This window comes from Zalophus californianus, chromosome 12 (genome assembly GCF_009762305.2).
Source record: "Zalophus californianus isolate mZalCal1 chromosome 12, mZalCal1.pri.v2, whole genome shotgun sequence".
In the NCBI taxonomy this organism is placed as follows: Eukaryota; Metazoa; Chordata; class Mammalia; order Carnivora; family Otariidae; genus Zalophus; species Zalophus californianus.
The window spans coordinates 39,082,331-39,097,832 of record NC_045606.1 but is presented as its reverse complement, the minus strand read 5'-3'; the positions used below and the strand labels follow the sequence as shown (position 1 = coordinate 39,097,832).

The window sequence follows — 15,502 nt, the reverse complement described above, 5'->3', positions numbered from 1 at the left end:
CACGCGTGCACAGCCAGGTGTAGAATTCTCCAGTCATGGCTAAAACTTACCAACTGTACAGGAACTCCTACCTCATAGGTCTAGACTGTTGCTGGCAGGCTAACAGAAGAGGAGAGGTGCAGAGTATGTACAGAACAAAGGCCTTTTTGAAACCACATTTTTTTAAAAATTTAATTTTAAGGACCAAAATTAAGGCTTCCTTAGGGTAGTTTTACAATTTTAAAAAAGAACTGATTGTTCTATAGCCACACCTTGGTTACTTCCTCAGCAATTATTACAATGAAAGATCATTGTCAGATGCATGTTCAAAAGGAGGAAAGATACTCACATTGTAGTCTGCCTAGATTCCACAGGGGCTGGGGCCCTGGGGCAGCATATCTCACACTGACCTGGCACAATCCTCTTGGGCATGCCTCTCAATGCTGCTGCATGCCCTGCAGCCTGTAGACCCTCAGAGTTGCGAGCAAGAGCTTTTCAGTTTCAGAAATGGGAAGGGAAGTCAGGAGGAGCTTAGCCGTTTTGGACACACACACACACACACACACACACACACACACACACACACACACATACATACACATACATACATATACATACACACATACACTCTGATTGCTTTTAGTAGAGAAAACATTTGATCATGTAGATATGACCCAAATGTCCTGAATCCATTATAAACCTTGTAAGAAGATGTAGCCCCTGCTCAAGAAGCATCTTTCTTTTCATTCCCCAATGGAGGTAAGTACATAAAAGGGTCCTAAAAATGGTATGACTTGGATGCAAGTTCCTACTTGGATAACTATTGGTTTTGATAAAATGGAATAAATATTGTTAAAAGGAAGCAACTTCAAGCTTCCTATGTGGGACTTAATGAAAAAAAAATGCCTGAAAGGATACACCTCTTCTAGGTATCAGAGACTTCAGTTTAAGTTCCAGTTTTATAATGAACTGGTGATGAATGATTGTTTCTTTATTGTCCTTAAACTGCTCCTTTATCTGTAAAATGGGCACATCAATAACCATTTAGCTACTTCCCAAAGTTGTCATGAGGGTCAAATGCAGACCACTATATTTGTCAGGGTTCTCAGAGAAACAGAATCAATAGGAGATATGCATTTTTTATAATGTTTCCTTAATATATATATATATATATATATATATATATATATATATATATATATATATAAAGGGAGAGAGATTTGTTATAAGGAATTGGCTCACATGACCAGAGAGGCTGAGAAATCCCATGATCTGCTGTCTGCAAGCTGGAGAACCTTGAAAGCTGGTGTTGTAATTCCAGTCCTAGTCTAAAGGAAAGGCAAAACCAGGGGGGCCAATGGTGTAAATCCCAGTGCAAGGGCAGAAGATCAATGTCCTAACCCAAGCATGCAGGAAGGAAAAAGGACAAATTCCTCCTTCCTCTGCCTTCCATTCTATTCAGGCTCTCAGTGGATTGGATAATACCCAACCACACTGGAGAGGGGAGTCTACTTTATTGAGTCCACCAATTTAAATGCTATCTCATCTGGAAGCACTCTCACAGACGCACCTGGAAATAATGTTTTATCTGGGCACCCCATGGTGCAGTCAAGTTGACATAAAATTAACCATCACAACCACTATATAAGGCACACGAAAGTAAAACACTGGGATATAAACTCCCCAGGTTGAAGTACAAACAAGTTGTCTGTGTCCAGTTGTAACTCGGTAGTAAAGGAAAATTTACTCAAGCAAGAGTGGCAATTTACTCTGTTGTAATTAGATGAAGCCTCCAACATACATAATGCAGTTACAAGGAAGTCAACTTTGTGCCATGAGATAAAAAAATAAACAAATAAATACCCCCACCCAAACAGAGTTATTCATCTAATACTAGTCTCCTAAAGCTCCTTCTCTGTGAGTTATTGACTTTCTAATAAAACAATTTTATCTCTGACTTTCGTCATTCTGGTATGTAATGGCCTTTGCAGATACTCTTGTGGGAAATCGTTTATTTTTTTTCCACTGAGCCAATCCTTGAAAGATATCCTCAACTGAGGTAAGGAGGTCAGACTTTACACCCTCTAAGTTGACCAGTCAGCACAGGTGGCTGCCCCAAGGGAGGGGACATGGCCTAGGATAAGGCAGCATCCTTTTGTGGGGGAAAATTCCTGAAAAGGGACACAGCTGTGAGTCATCAGGAAGCAACACTCCTGGCAGCTGGGTGAATGAAACTTCAGTCCTGAAGGTGATTTAGGGGGGTACATCACAGCATCCACGGCAAAGTTTCTCAAAAACTGGATTGTAATTAGAAAGTATATATTTATATTTTAATATACATTTGCAGATTATTTTCCTTGAAAGTTACTGTAATTTGCACCTCCATCAACGACATATGAGAATTCTATTTCCCTGAATACTCACCAGCACTTGGTATTATTGCTTTTTAAAACATCTGACAATGATATATCATTATTTTAAGTTGCATTTCCTTGATAAATACTGAGTTTGAATGTTTCTTCCCTGGTGATATGCATTTTTGCTTTGGTAATATTTATGTGTATGTCCTTTAGTTATTTTTATGTTGTGTTTCTTTCTACTCGATTTATTAATCCATTGTAATGTACTGAGGTAGAGTTTTCTGGCTGTCTCTGAAACCTGTCCCCCACTTCTTTGCCTAGGCACATTCTAGAACACATTCTCTAGTCTCCTTTGCAGTTAAGTATGATTATGTTTCAGATAGTAGATTATGAACCAAAATGTCTGTGCTATGACTCCTACTTGCATTTGTATCCTCTTCTGCTGTGTGCAAGCAGGTGAAAATGGGTAGGGTGAAGTCGTGAGACAGAAGCCTGAATCCCTGAATCACCGTGTGAAGCAGCTGCCTGCTGGCCCTGAATCCCCACTCTGAACTGTTGAGTTAGCAGGAAATAAACCTCAATTGCACTGGAACTCCAATATGTATTTGGGATGAACTAGTACAGGCATATTGTCTACTTTTTCCCTCGTCTATCATTTGTAGTTTACCACACATCCATGGTGTCCTTTTAAAGGCAGTTTAGAGAAAGTCTCAGAAGAGAGGCCAGGGAAGTTGGAGGAAAACTAGGGCAGAGTGGCATCGAGGAAGTGGGGAAAAAGATGTTTCAAGAAACAAGCCATGGTTAGTCATGTTTCATACCGTACAGAGGTCCAGTTCAAGGGGACTGAAACCTAACAGATGCTTTGATGATTGCTTGGTGTAAAGATGCCTCTGGAGGCAAGATTCCAACAGATAAGTATTAGAACGTTTACCTGTACTAAGACACCTTATCTGGAAAAACGAATGCTGCCCTAAATGTCCATCTTCTGCTAATAAATGTGTCAAGTTTGTAAAAGTCTTAAATAAGCCCACCCATGTCCTTGAATGGCAGTAAAAGCATGGTTCAGTTTTGAAGTTTGATCCACACATATCCGAAGGCCTCGGCATCTGGGTGATTCTAGCTCAGCCCACTAGAATGCACTGGCAGGCAGGTCAAATGAACTGCTGTTAATAAGTGCAGAAAGCCAAGCTGGCCATTCACACCTGAAATCTGCCCTTCCTAAAAGGCACAACATTCATGAGTCTACTATCCCCTGCTGTCTGAACATGACTCATCAACTTTACATTTTTCACCTATACCTTAAACAACTCTCTTGTTTTCTCAGGTGAGTGCCTAAAAATTACTTCTAGGAATAGAATATTCTGAGTTACTGGACCTCAGGAAAGAAAGAAATTCTCTTGCTTATAAGGAAAAACATTGTAAAATACTACTGTACAATCTCAGCTAAGGAATTAAAATAAGAGGAATTATATTTTCATTCATCTTTTAAATTAAACGACCACAGAGATAATTTGCCCACCATAAAAGTGAGAGATGGAAAGATTTTCAGGCATGTTGAAAGACATCAACACATATATCTATTAAAATATATGGTACTGTACTTTAAAAACCTGGAACTAACGGTGACTTTTCTAATTACCTATGACATGTGAAGTCAATTGTCCTTAATATGTTCAGAATGACACATTACGAATGAATAGATATTAGAGCTTTCTGCTCTGTTGCTCACAGAAACATCTGATGAAGGACAAGCAGTTGGATATGTCACCTTATGTCTTAGAAAAAAAGAAGAATGAAAAGATAACGATAGGAAAAGGTAGAGTCATTCTATGTTACATGCTTTTAATAATTCTGAGCATAAAATTATCCTTTGAAGAAAAATTTTGTTTCTTAACTTAAGGTACATAACAAGTTTAAGCTACCCGAAGTTTAAGAACCTTCAGTCCTACTTGATTCAAAATGCTTATTAGTTCCTGGCAATTAAACAGTATACATGCTATCCATTTTAAGGTAATTTATTTCTAGTTTTTTCTCATGGGCATATTTAGAAAACCAAGGAGAATCCAGCAATAGAAATAAAAATAGGGTTATTCTCTTACTTATGCCTACCAATTATATATTATTAAGGCTTTACGGCATCTGTTTTCTTCCATAATCATTCTATAATTGATTCCTATTAATTATTAGCAAATTAAGTGTTAGTCACATTTTGAGCAATGGGAATTATCCAGGATTCCAAGACACTCACTTATTCCATATAATTTTGGATGGATTACACACAAACTTACTTTGTTTTTGCATCTATAAAATATCCATACAATGGGAAAACACAGGCAATCATATCATTTAAAAAGTCTTCAATCTGTAAAAAAAAAAAAAAAAATTATCGATGTTTCTAGACTTTATGTTTATCCTGAACATTTGATCAGACTTTTTGTATTGAGCAGAATATCATGGAAAGTGAAACCAGGATAGTCTATTGACTCCAGATTTGACACATGTACTATGTTGGTAAATAAATACCATTCTCTGAAAGTCACCCTACTTCATCTCTCCTTCTCTTGCAGTGACTGCCACTTTCTACTTTGTATTCCTGTTATTACCACCTTTTTCTCTTTCTCTGGAACATCAGCATTTCTAGACAGACTTACATTTCACACCTTGCTGGGTCCCCCAAATGCCCTGCATGTAGCTGGTTCTCAGCACATTTTGTTCAATAAATGACTTCCAAGGGATCTAAAGCATATTCCATTTTATTTTCTAAGAAAACTAACACAAATAGTTTTATATATTAGCAATTCCCAATGATTTCCCTAGCAAATGCATTAAAACACTGTTTCTAGTCCTAAATAATTGGATTAGGAACAAGGAGGAAAACCAGAACAAATAATTAGGCACTACAGTATTAGTTTCATACCAGGACAGAAAATAGTTTGCATAGGAGTCAATTTTAATACTTTAACATTTCCACACTTGTCTCTAGAAAAATCCTAAACAGGTTTACACAGTATGCAGAGCTACTCTTTATCATTTGTGGTGGTTTTTCCAAATTCTTTGATAAAATATTACTGGTTTTATACACAGACATAGGAATACAATGTGTTTTTATTTAATATAATTCCTTCATGTTTTCCTACTCTCTTCTGAGTCAGAATATATCTCTGTCTCCATGTCTACCTCTACATATTTAACTTTCTAAGCACTCTTCCCAACCCAAATCCAATACGGTTCCCTATGCTCTTTGGAAGATTTTTATAAATAATGCAACTAATTGATTAACATACAAGAAGTCTTCCAGACATTATTTACTCTCTTTATGCCTTAATATGTTCTTTGTAATATCTCTTTTGTAGACCAGAATCATGAATGATGGGTGTTTTAGAGGACACAAACTATAAGGTTTTCCAGCATTTCTTATAAAGGTCATTGGATAGATTCCAATAAAATAAAATAGAGATGTTACTGTATTATGCCAAATTTCCTCCTAGGACAAATTATGGTACAGAAAAAATTTGGTTTTTCCATCATCAAACCATTGAGGTTCTTTTTGTACGACTGAAACATTGTTGTGTTGGTAGCCTTTAAATTACTTTTCCTTGGCTACATTTACAAGCTGTAAGGACACCCTATAGGAGAATTGTGATGGTTAATTTTATGCGTCAATGTGACTGGGTTATAAGAGATGCCTAGGGAGCTAGTAAAACATTATTTCTGGATGTGTCTGTAAGGGTGTTTCTAGAAGAGATTAGAATTTTAACTAGACTGAATAAAGAAGATCCACCCTCATCATTTAATCTGCTAGGGGCCCAAATAGAACCAAAAGGCAGAAGAGCAAATTTTCTCTCTCTTTGGGTTGGGATATCTATCTTCTCTTGTCCTTGGACATCAGAGCTCCTGATTCTTGGGCCTACAGACTCTGGAATTTTATACCAGTGCTGCCCATTCTCTTCTTTCTCAGTCCTTTGGTTTTGGATTAGGAGTTATACTATCAGCGCCCCTGGTTCTCAGGCCTTCTGACTCCAACTAAATTATACCGCCAGCTTTCCTTGGTCTCCAGCTTGTAAATGGCATATTGTGGCATATCTCAGTCTCTGTAATTGTGTAAGCCAATTCCCATAGAGTGTGTATGTATATATATATATATGTATATACATATACATATATATATATGTGTGTATATATATATATATATATATCTGATATTGGTTCTGATTCACTGGAGAACCCTGACTAGTACAGGAATTCTGAGCTATTGATTCCACAGTTGAGCATGCAAGAAGATAACTGGTCACCAATAGCTGTGAACTACACCATCCTTTTATGCATCTTTAACAGCCCAAAAGCTCATAGAACTTCAGGCCTAAATGGAATCTGGAAGGTCATAAATTCACCCCACCTAATGTCTAAGTAATCCAATTTTCACATGACAGTCTCATCTTTCAAATATTCAAAGACTTCATCATGTCATGCTACCCTCCTCAGAGACTTCTCCAACTCAGATTAGCAGTTACAATTTTTAACTTTTCCTCATATGATATAGTTTCACCCATGTGGTTATATATCTCCTCACCCATGTGGGTTACTGTCCCTGGAAAGTTCTCTAGTTTCACTTGTTCTTGATACTACATTCATTCTTTTGTCCAATAGCTGTTGAGGGTGCTGTGTTGAGTACGAGAGAGACACATATAAACACAACAGGCTCAGCATCTGTCATCATGGAGACTTCCACATAGATGAAACCAATCTGCTAATACAGGGCAAGAGGTAAGTTGAAGTTTGGTCACCACAAAAAAAGTAGTTTGGGGATTAAAAAGTAAACGTAATAGAGTAGAAAGAACGCAGGTCTCCGAATCAGACCGACCTAGATTAGAATGTTAGCTTTATAATTTGCTATAGTATGTGTGTGTGTGTGTATGTGTATGTTTAACCTATAAAAATGGGTTTAATATTATTTATCTCATTGGGTTAGGAGGATTAATTCAAATAATCAATACATGTAGTTGGTGCTTAGTAAGTATTCATTTCCTTCCCACTTTTTTGTGATTTATAGGATGCTAATATTCTATGAAGAAAGGTGCTGTGGTCAAATTAGTTGGCAAAATAAACAGGGTTAAGCAAAGTTACTTAGGTTTTCTTTTTAATTAAAGCTCTTTTTAGAGCTTTTAACATGCCAGTATGTTTTGTGAATCTCTAAAAAAACATCGTTTCCAGCATTTCACAAATTTATTTGACCACAGAACCCTTTCTGGGTAGTACACAGAATAACACCTTGTGTTTTTTTCTGAACGTGGTGTGAGAAACACTGTCCTAGTGGGATCTTTGGATATGTTGCTCTGCCCCCTGGGCATGTCTGGAAGTAGAATTATCCCTCTGGGTCCTGGGAGTGGCCCATGCAGGAAAATTTATTCTAAGCAAACACAAAGAGGACAAATATTTTCCTTCTGCTTCAAGTAAGAAAATGGAGTCAGCAATGAAGGAAAGGCTTTTAAGTCTTTTTGTTTCATCTATGATGTGTAGGTATAGTCCTCAGGTTTGGGAGACCCTGAAAAAATTATTGTAATGAAAATACTATGAGAAATAAATTAGCAGGAAGGAGGAAAAACTGAAGATATTATGTGGTGGGCTAGGCAGAGTCCCCTTTCATGAAATTAAATATTTCTGTTTATATGATGGAAAATCTGTGCTGATTCATTCTCATTAAGGCTCTAGCAAGTTCATCAGAAAAGCTTTATAGAGACCTTGGGGAAAACTCAACAGGGGGAATTTCCTGTTAGGGGCTGGAGGTAGGGAGAGAGTATTTTTCCTTTATTGGGGTTTGCTTTGCTAATTGGTGTTTGAAGAAACCCCATTTCTTTCATAGTTGAAGCTAAGCAGAATTAATGTTAATTAAAAAATCATGTCAGTGTTCCCAGAGCACAGTGAAGCCTCTAGTTGGGCAAAGACTTGTCCAAAACACTTTTCTCATAGCTTTGTTTGCATGGGGAACTGAAGGGTGAGCAGTTTCAACAGGGCAAGAGAGGGAGCTGCCAGTTTATTTCTGGAACACAGCAGGATGTGTTTCAAAAGACACTCAAAATAAAGAACACACTAAAAAGTACCCAAAATGATCTACATTTTTTTCTTTAAACCAAGGATAGAGCCAACCTTGAGTCTTGTGAAACAGGATACCTGTGCAAGAGCGTGTGTGGCTGTGTGGCAATGGGTGCAGGAAGGTGTGCTTATATTCATGATTATCAGTGTTCTAAAGAATGTGCAGTTTAAAATTCTTACTAGTTAAAAGTAAACTGTATTTTCATTTTCTTGTATAAATCTGCACCAGGGCCTTTCCACTGAATATTCTTTAAGGATTATTCTGCTTCATCCACAGAGGAATTCAATAAATAGATATATTGCTATCAAATCCCTGAGGTCTATGGACTTCCTTTGGGTATAATTAACTTGGATGGCTCACTAGATCTAAACAACTACCTCAAACAGTACAAGGGGAAAAAGTGAAATACTGTATATATTTTTCCACAAGTTCTGGAACCCTCTGATTATTTTCTTAAGGGGTGAGTTACATGTTATAGAATAAGAATGTCTAAAATTGAGTTACATTTGGGTACAAGTAAACTATCACTAACAGAAATTGTGAAACATGAAATGACTTTCAAATTCAATGAAAATAATTATTAGGTTATTTGTTTATTTATATCTTCCTCATTTCTTTCGTAAAACATATTGAAGTGGCTTATAACCAAGATCACATATAAAATAAGTTTGATAAAATAAACCCAGGGATTAGAAATGAGATCCATGGAAAGAGGTGATAGTAAATATGCTAACTTCACAAACTAGTATGGCTGTTCTGACTGAGCATGGATTTTGATTCTGACTTTCCTGTCAGGCAGAATTTAAAGGGAAGCATCAGAATGAAGAAGCATGTACACAAATTCTTTTTTTGAAGGCAAAGTTTTTCTGGCGCTAAATTCTAAAGGAAAGAAATTTCTTTGCATGTGGTTTTCTTTCAGCACATAATTTCTCTTTTGAAAATTGTTTTTCAGGTGCACAAAAGATTCTTGGGTATATTTAAGTAATACAGAAATATACAGTTTAAAAGTTCAAGTTCTTCACCCTTTCAACTTCACTGTCCCACTTAGAGGCAATGTCTATTAAGTCTGATGCGTATCATTCCTGACTTTTTTCTAAGGCCCCATTTCTCCCCCTCCCATATAATATGTATAATATGAGATCATATAATGGATTATTCTTTAGCTGCCTTTTATTTATCAAAATAAATTTATCAAAAAATTCTGTTTGAGTTGCTTCCAAGTTTTCAATATTAGAATGCTATAAGAACCACCATGTACACATTTAAATACTTTTGTGCAGTAGATATAATTGATACTTGGAAGTGGAAAACTGGGTCAGAGGACATGTGCAAAACAAAATTTATAATTTTCAAATTTTTTGTGTGGGTAGTGTTCCTGTAGTGCCAGTGCTCTTTGGGGGATTTTCTTACACACTTCTGGAGATATTTCTATATGAACACTTTTTCCTATCATACAACATGACATGACAACAATTTACGTAGGTGATATAACAACACACCACGACCTCACTTCTCAAAGAAGCCAAGCTGGCAGACAAGGATCAGCTGTTTCTGGGGCTTTTTGTTTTTAATGGTTTGTGACTTTTTCAATTTTTCCCCCCAGCTTTATTGAGATATAAGTGGCATATACCATTTTGTAAGTTTAAGATGTACAATGTGATGATTGGATACACTTATATATTGCAAAATGATTACCACAATAATGTTAGTTAACATCTCCATCACCTCACATAATTACTTGTGTGTGTGTGTGCGCACGCGTGTGTGTGTGAGATGAAAAGATTCAAGATCTACAGTCTTAGCAACCTTCAAGTATATAATACAGCACTGTTAACTATAGTCACCATGCTATACGTTAAATCTCCAGAATTTACTCATTTTATAACTAAGGGTTTGCAGCATTTGATCAACATCTCCCTATTTCCTCCACATCCTAGCACCTCGCAACCACCATTCTACTCCCTGTTTCTAGGAGTTCAGCTTTTTTAGATTTAACATATAAGTGATATACAGTATTTTTCTCTGACCACTTTCATTAGCATAACTGCATAGATATACACATATGTATATATATCGCATTTTCTTTATTAATTCATCTGTCAATGTGTTCATTTATTCCTTCGCTTTAGTATTCATGAGCAGATAAACAGTATTAATAAATAATAAGACAAAATGAGTAACTTTCTTATTTAGAGTGAAAAGATCCCTGTTACTTCATTTTAGCAACAGAAAAATCTAAGTTCAGCATGTTTCAAGGGAAAATATTTTGAGAACCAGTGCTCTAAACTGTAAGTCACAAAAATGAGAAAAAAATTTGTTTTACTCAATACCACCACTGAAATATCCACTTTATATTTTTACCCAGTGCCCCTTCTAAAAGATGTGATGTCCAAAAGGAGTTTATCATATCTTTTAGAGGGACTCCAGGCTGATAATATCTTTAAGCTTTTCTTAATTGTTTATATGGTTCTGAAATTTAATTCCTGCTTCCAAATCAGTCCATTTGAATATACACAAGCAGGTTTTGATTCTGCAGAGACAAACCCATGTCTTTAGCTGACATTTCTGACTTTTTTTGTCAATGCCTGAGATGCAGAATGACTCCTTCTAGCCAGGGGTCTAAACAATTCAAAAGAAATACTGACTAGAGAGCCACTAAAGCAAATTACAGTTCACTTAAAGATCCTGAAGTTATTCCTGGTACAATTTGAGCATAAAAGAAATAGAACTTCAATCTTAAGGTAAAAACCAGCTTCTTCCAAATGCATGTTTCTTATACTCTCTGAATTTGATGTCTTCTAAAACAGAGATTCAAAACGAGTTGTAACTTTCAGAAGTCTTTGAGATTTAACGGGCTCAACAATTCCACTGATCCGATTCCCCCCTTTTAACCACTTCATACCAGCTCTCTGTATTAGCTTCATTCATTAATTATTCAGTTCATACTTTGAGTAAAGGACAAAATGCAATGGCAGTCAGTCACTTCAGAACTATAGGCTTTACAAAGTAGACAAATGATGGGTATCCCCACAAGCATATTTATTCACAATGCCCATAACCATAGAATAGCTTCAAAAATATGCCCTTGGCCTTTTTTTTTCTAAATTGGCATGTAGTTGATTATATGCTTTTAAGGATTTTGAATATTAATAGGAATGAACACATCTCTTATCTTTTATCCTAGCCACATTTCCACAAGATATTTTCAGAGATTTTGACTTGGAAGATCTCATGTGGGCAAACTCTAATTCAGGGTCCAAAGACTATATTTTGACTACATTGACCTGGATTATGCCTTCATTCTTAGATCTCTGATTTCTCACAAAAAACATTCTCCTAATAAACATTTAGAAAATGAAAAAAAATAATGAAAAATAATAAAAAGAAAAAAAAGAAATCATTCTCATCTGGTTAGCCTTTTAAGATCAGAATCCAACAATGATCATCAGGAACTAACGAGAGAATTGTATCACTAATTCCTTTTCTCCTCAGATTTTCTTGGATTTGAAACCTACCTTGGTAATCTGAATCCCAGGATATAGTATTCCCAGAATTGACTTTTATGTCTGTACACTCTGTTAGCATTACTTATGATCCCCCTGGGCTACTATAGGCAAACTGAACTATTTAGGCAAAAGCTGATCTGGGCTTTATTTTAGCTGCCCTATGAATTCTAGGTCATGCTTCCATCACAACCATTGCACTGAGATTGATATGGATCCTAGCAGATCTCGTATATTGCCTTATGGAATTGACTCTGCAGACTAGCAAATTCCAAAGTTTCCTCATGTGTGTAAAGGAGCTACTAGCCAAGTATTCCTCAGATGTGTTGTGAGGACTAAATGAGGTAATGTATACAAGGAGCTTAGCACAGTATCTTAAAACAGGGTAAACATCTAACAATAGTTAGCCTGAAGACAAAAGAGCCCGATACAAAGCAACTCCTAAAGTTCACTGGGTCAAATTTGCAGTGAAGCCTCATTTCCCCTTCTCTCTTTGCTCCTTGGGTTCCGATTCTTCTTATGTAATATAAAAGTGAACAAATGGAGTTATGAAAGTTTACTGATTCTCATCCCCATCATCATCTAATGCTCTCCAATTTGTAAGACCAATAATTGTCTATGCCAAATGATCTCTGAGAGACACACAAACTAGTTTGAATCTAGAGTAGAGTGAAAAGCAAAGCTACTTTCGGACTCAGTATAGTCATTATGAGTAGAATGCCATTAAGAATGATGTGATAGACTGGCCTTGCTCCAACAGTTTATAAAGGATCCCTTTGATATTATCTTGATTTACTCACAAGACTTGGCCCAGCACATCATGTCTGTCTGCATGGTTTGGGCCAGCCTCCAGTAGTGCAAGTTACAAGGCAGGCTAGAGAAGTGTTTACTTGGCCATGCAGAACTCCAGTTTCTGCAACACAACATCAGCCTGCTGGGCATCCAGTGAGATCTCGCAAGATCCTTATCCTCCTCTGACTTAAAATCTAATGTGCTCCAGCAAGTTCTGGATTTCATTGACTAATGCAAACAGTTCCTGTTCTACTTCTTCACCATGACAACATTCCTCAGCATAAGAAGAATTATGCCTTTTCTTAGTCCAAAGCCTGCTGCATTTGAAGAAACTGTGTCTCTGCCTTATTCCTTCACCATGATCTGCAATGCTTCCTGCTGGTAAAAGTGTATAGTGCTAACACTGTAGCATGAGCAGTCTTAACCCTGAATTCAACTCACTTTCAATATTTTTATGAATTCTTTTCCCATCACTTCCTCTTTGTAGAACAATAAACTGGAAAAAAAAAAAAAACTCTTGGAAACCGAGATCTTATTAGAAGCCTGGCATGGATCATTCTGTGTTTAAAATCATCAGTTGGAGAGTTTATTTAGTGGGTGTTTAACATGCTGCTCACTCTAACTTGCTGATTCACTTTAAGATCTTGTGATGTATCTCAAGCTTTCAGAATCAATGGTTTCATGTCCTCTCATAAGCTTGACTGTCTAGGACAAAGTGAGTAGCATGAACTAGGCAGAGGATGGAGAAAAGATTCCAGGGGATTCCTGAATCAGGTTTAGGCCCCTAAGATCCTATAAGATCAGGGGACATGTTCATTTTGTAATCAATCCAGAGGCAGTGTTTAAAGAACTGGACTATTCATTCATACGTTCATATGACAAATTGATATGGAGTACTTAATGTATACCAGGTAACATATTAAATACTACAGATACACAAATGAGCAAAACCAGACATGAATCCCTGCCCTGCTATATCAGGAACATATCTATTAAACAAAAATAATTTATAAATGTAAATATAGAATTGTGATAAGGGCTTCAAATAAAAGGGAAGTGGGGCCATAAGAATTCAGCACTTCTTTGGGGTGCCTGAATAGCTCAGTCGGTGAGTGTTTGATTCTAGGTTTCAGCTCAGGTCATGATCTCAGGGTGGTGATCTCAGGGTCATGAGATTGAGCCCTGCGTCGGCCCCATACTGGGTGTGAAGCCTGCTTGGGATTCTCTCTCTTCCTCTCCCTCTGCCCTCCTCCCCAACATCCCTCCCTGTGCTTGCTCATGCTCTCTAAGATAAAATAAATAAAATCTTAAAAAAAAGAATTCAGCACTTCTTCAATCTCTGTCAAATATCTAGTGACAGTAGACTACCATAATCATAGATTTTATCATCAAAATTCTGCTTTTTAGTTAGTCCTACATATATACTTCCAGGATACATCTCATTGAGTATTTGGATAGGTTTTAATGCCTTCATTAAATAGTTTATTTCCTATCAGGCTAAGCATCATCTTAGGTGACCATAGCCTCTTGAATATTTATAAGAACATTTTATATTTCCATGAAGGCGGTTATTCCTTGGCATGACAGGGTTGACCAAATATTCTGATTGAATGGGAAGAGTCCTAGCTTATAGGCCCATTTAGGAAAAAACAAAACAAAACAAACAACAAGAACTGATTTCTGCCACAGCAAGTAGATGAACCAAGTATCTTCTGCACCAATGCCCATTAGTATTATATTTCTTTGCAATAAATATTTTTACTTCCCTCTTTAGCCTAGTTTGTCTAAACCAGTATCATTTTCCCCTCCAAGCAAAAATATTCTCTTCCTAACAGTTTCCCACTCCCACACCTCTCATTCCATCTCTCATTGTACTTTCACGTATGGAAATTAAATTCATGGGTTGATTTATAGTTATCATTCCAGCAGACAAATGCATTTATTCAATTCTTTGTTCTTTCACTCATTCACCTAACATTTACTGAGGGCTCACTCTATGTCTGCTATTGTTCCAGGGACTAAAATTTCAGAGGTAAGACTCAGAAGTCATCTCTCTTATTTCATCATCTAGAAGGTGACACTGATCTTCAAAAAATTATATTAAGGGGTGCCTGGGTGGCTCAGTCAGTTAAGTGACTGCCTTTGGCTCAGGTCATGACCTCGGGGTCCTGGGATCCAGCCCCACATAGGGCTCCCTGCTCAGCGGGGAGCCTGCTTCTCCCTCTCCCTCTGCTGCTCCCCCTATTTGTGCTCTCTCGTTTTCTTTCTGTCAAATAAAAATAAAACCTTTAAAAAATAAAAAATAAAAAATTATATTAAGCAGTATAATAGGGGCAATAATAAGAACATATATAAAGCATAGAAATATTTGGGGTATATACCTAGTAGTGCAATTGCTGGGTCATAGGGTAGTTCTATTTTTAACTTCTTGAGCAACCTCCATACCATTTTCCAGAGTGGCTATATCAGCTTGCATTCCCACCAGCAGTGTAAGAGGGTTCCCGTTTCTCTACATCCTCACCATTTGTTGTTTCCTGTATTGTTAATTTTAGCCATTCTGACTGGTGTGAGGTGGAATCTCATTGTGGTTTTGATTTGTATTTCCCTGATGCCAAGTGATGTGGAGCATTTATTTCATGTGTTTACAAATGTAGTGATCCGAAGGGGAACCTGCACCCCAATGTTCATAGCAGCAATGTCCAACCACAATAGCCAAACTGTGGAAAGAGCCCAGATGTCCATCAACAGATGAATGGATAAAGAAGATGTGATATTGA

The 15,502-nt window shown here is 36.9% G+C and overlaps 1 long non-coding RNA gene across 1 annotated transcript in view; it reads right to left on the bottom strand.

The window, feature by feature from the left end:
• Positions 1-4,582: 4,582 nt before the first annotated feature.
• LOC113911874 overlaps positions 4,583-15,502 on the bottom strand; it is an 89,039-nt gene continuing 78,119 nt past the window's right edge. The window contains exon 4 of the long non-coding RNA XR_003516613.1: positions 4,583-4,701. This is a non-coding gene — a long non-coding RNA (uncharacterized LOC113911874). The remainder of the gene's footprint in view (positions 4,702-15,502) is intronic.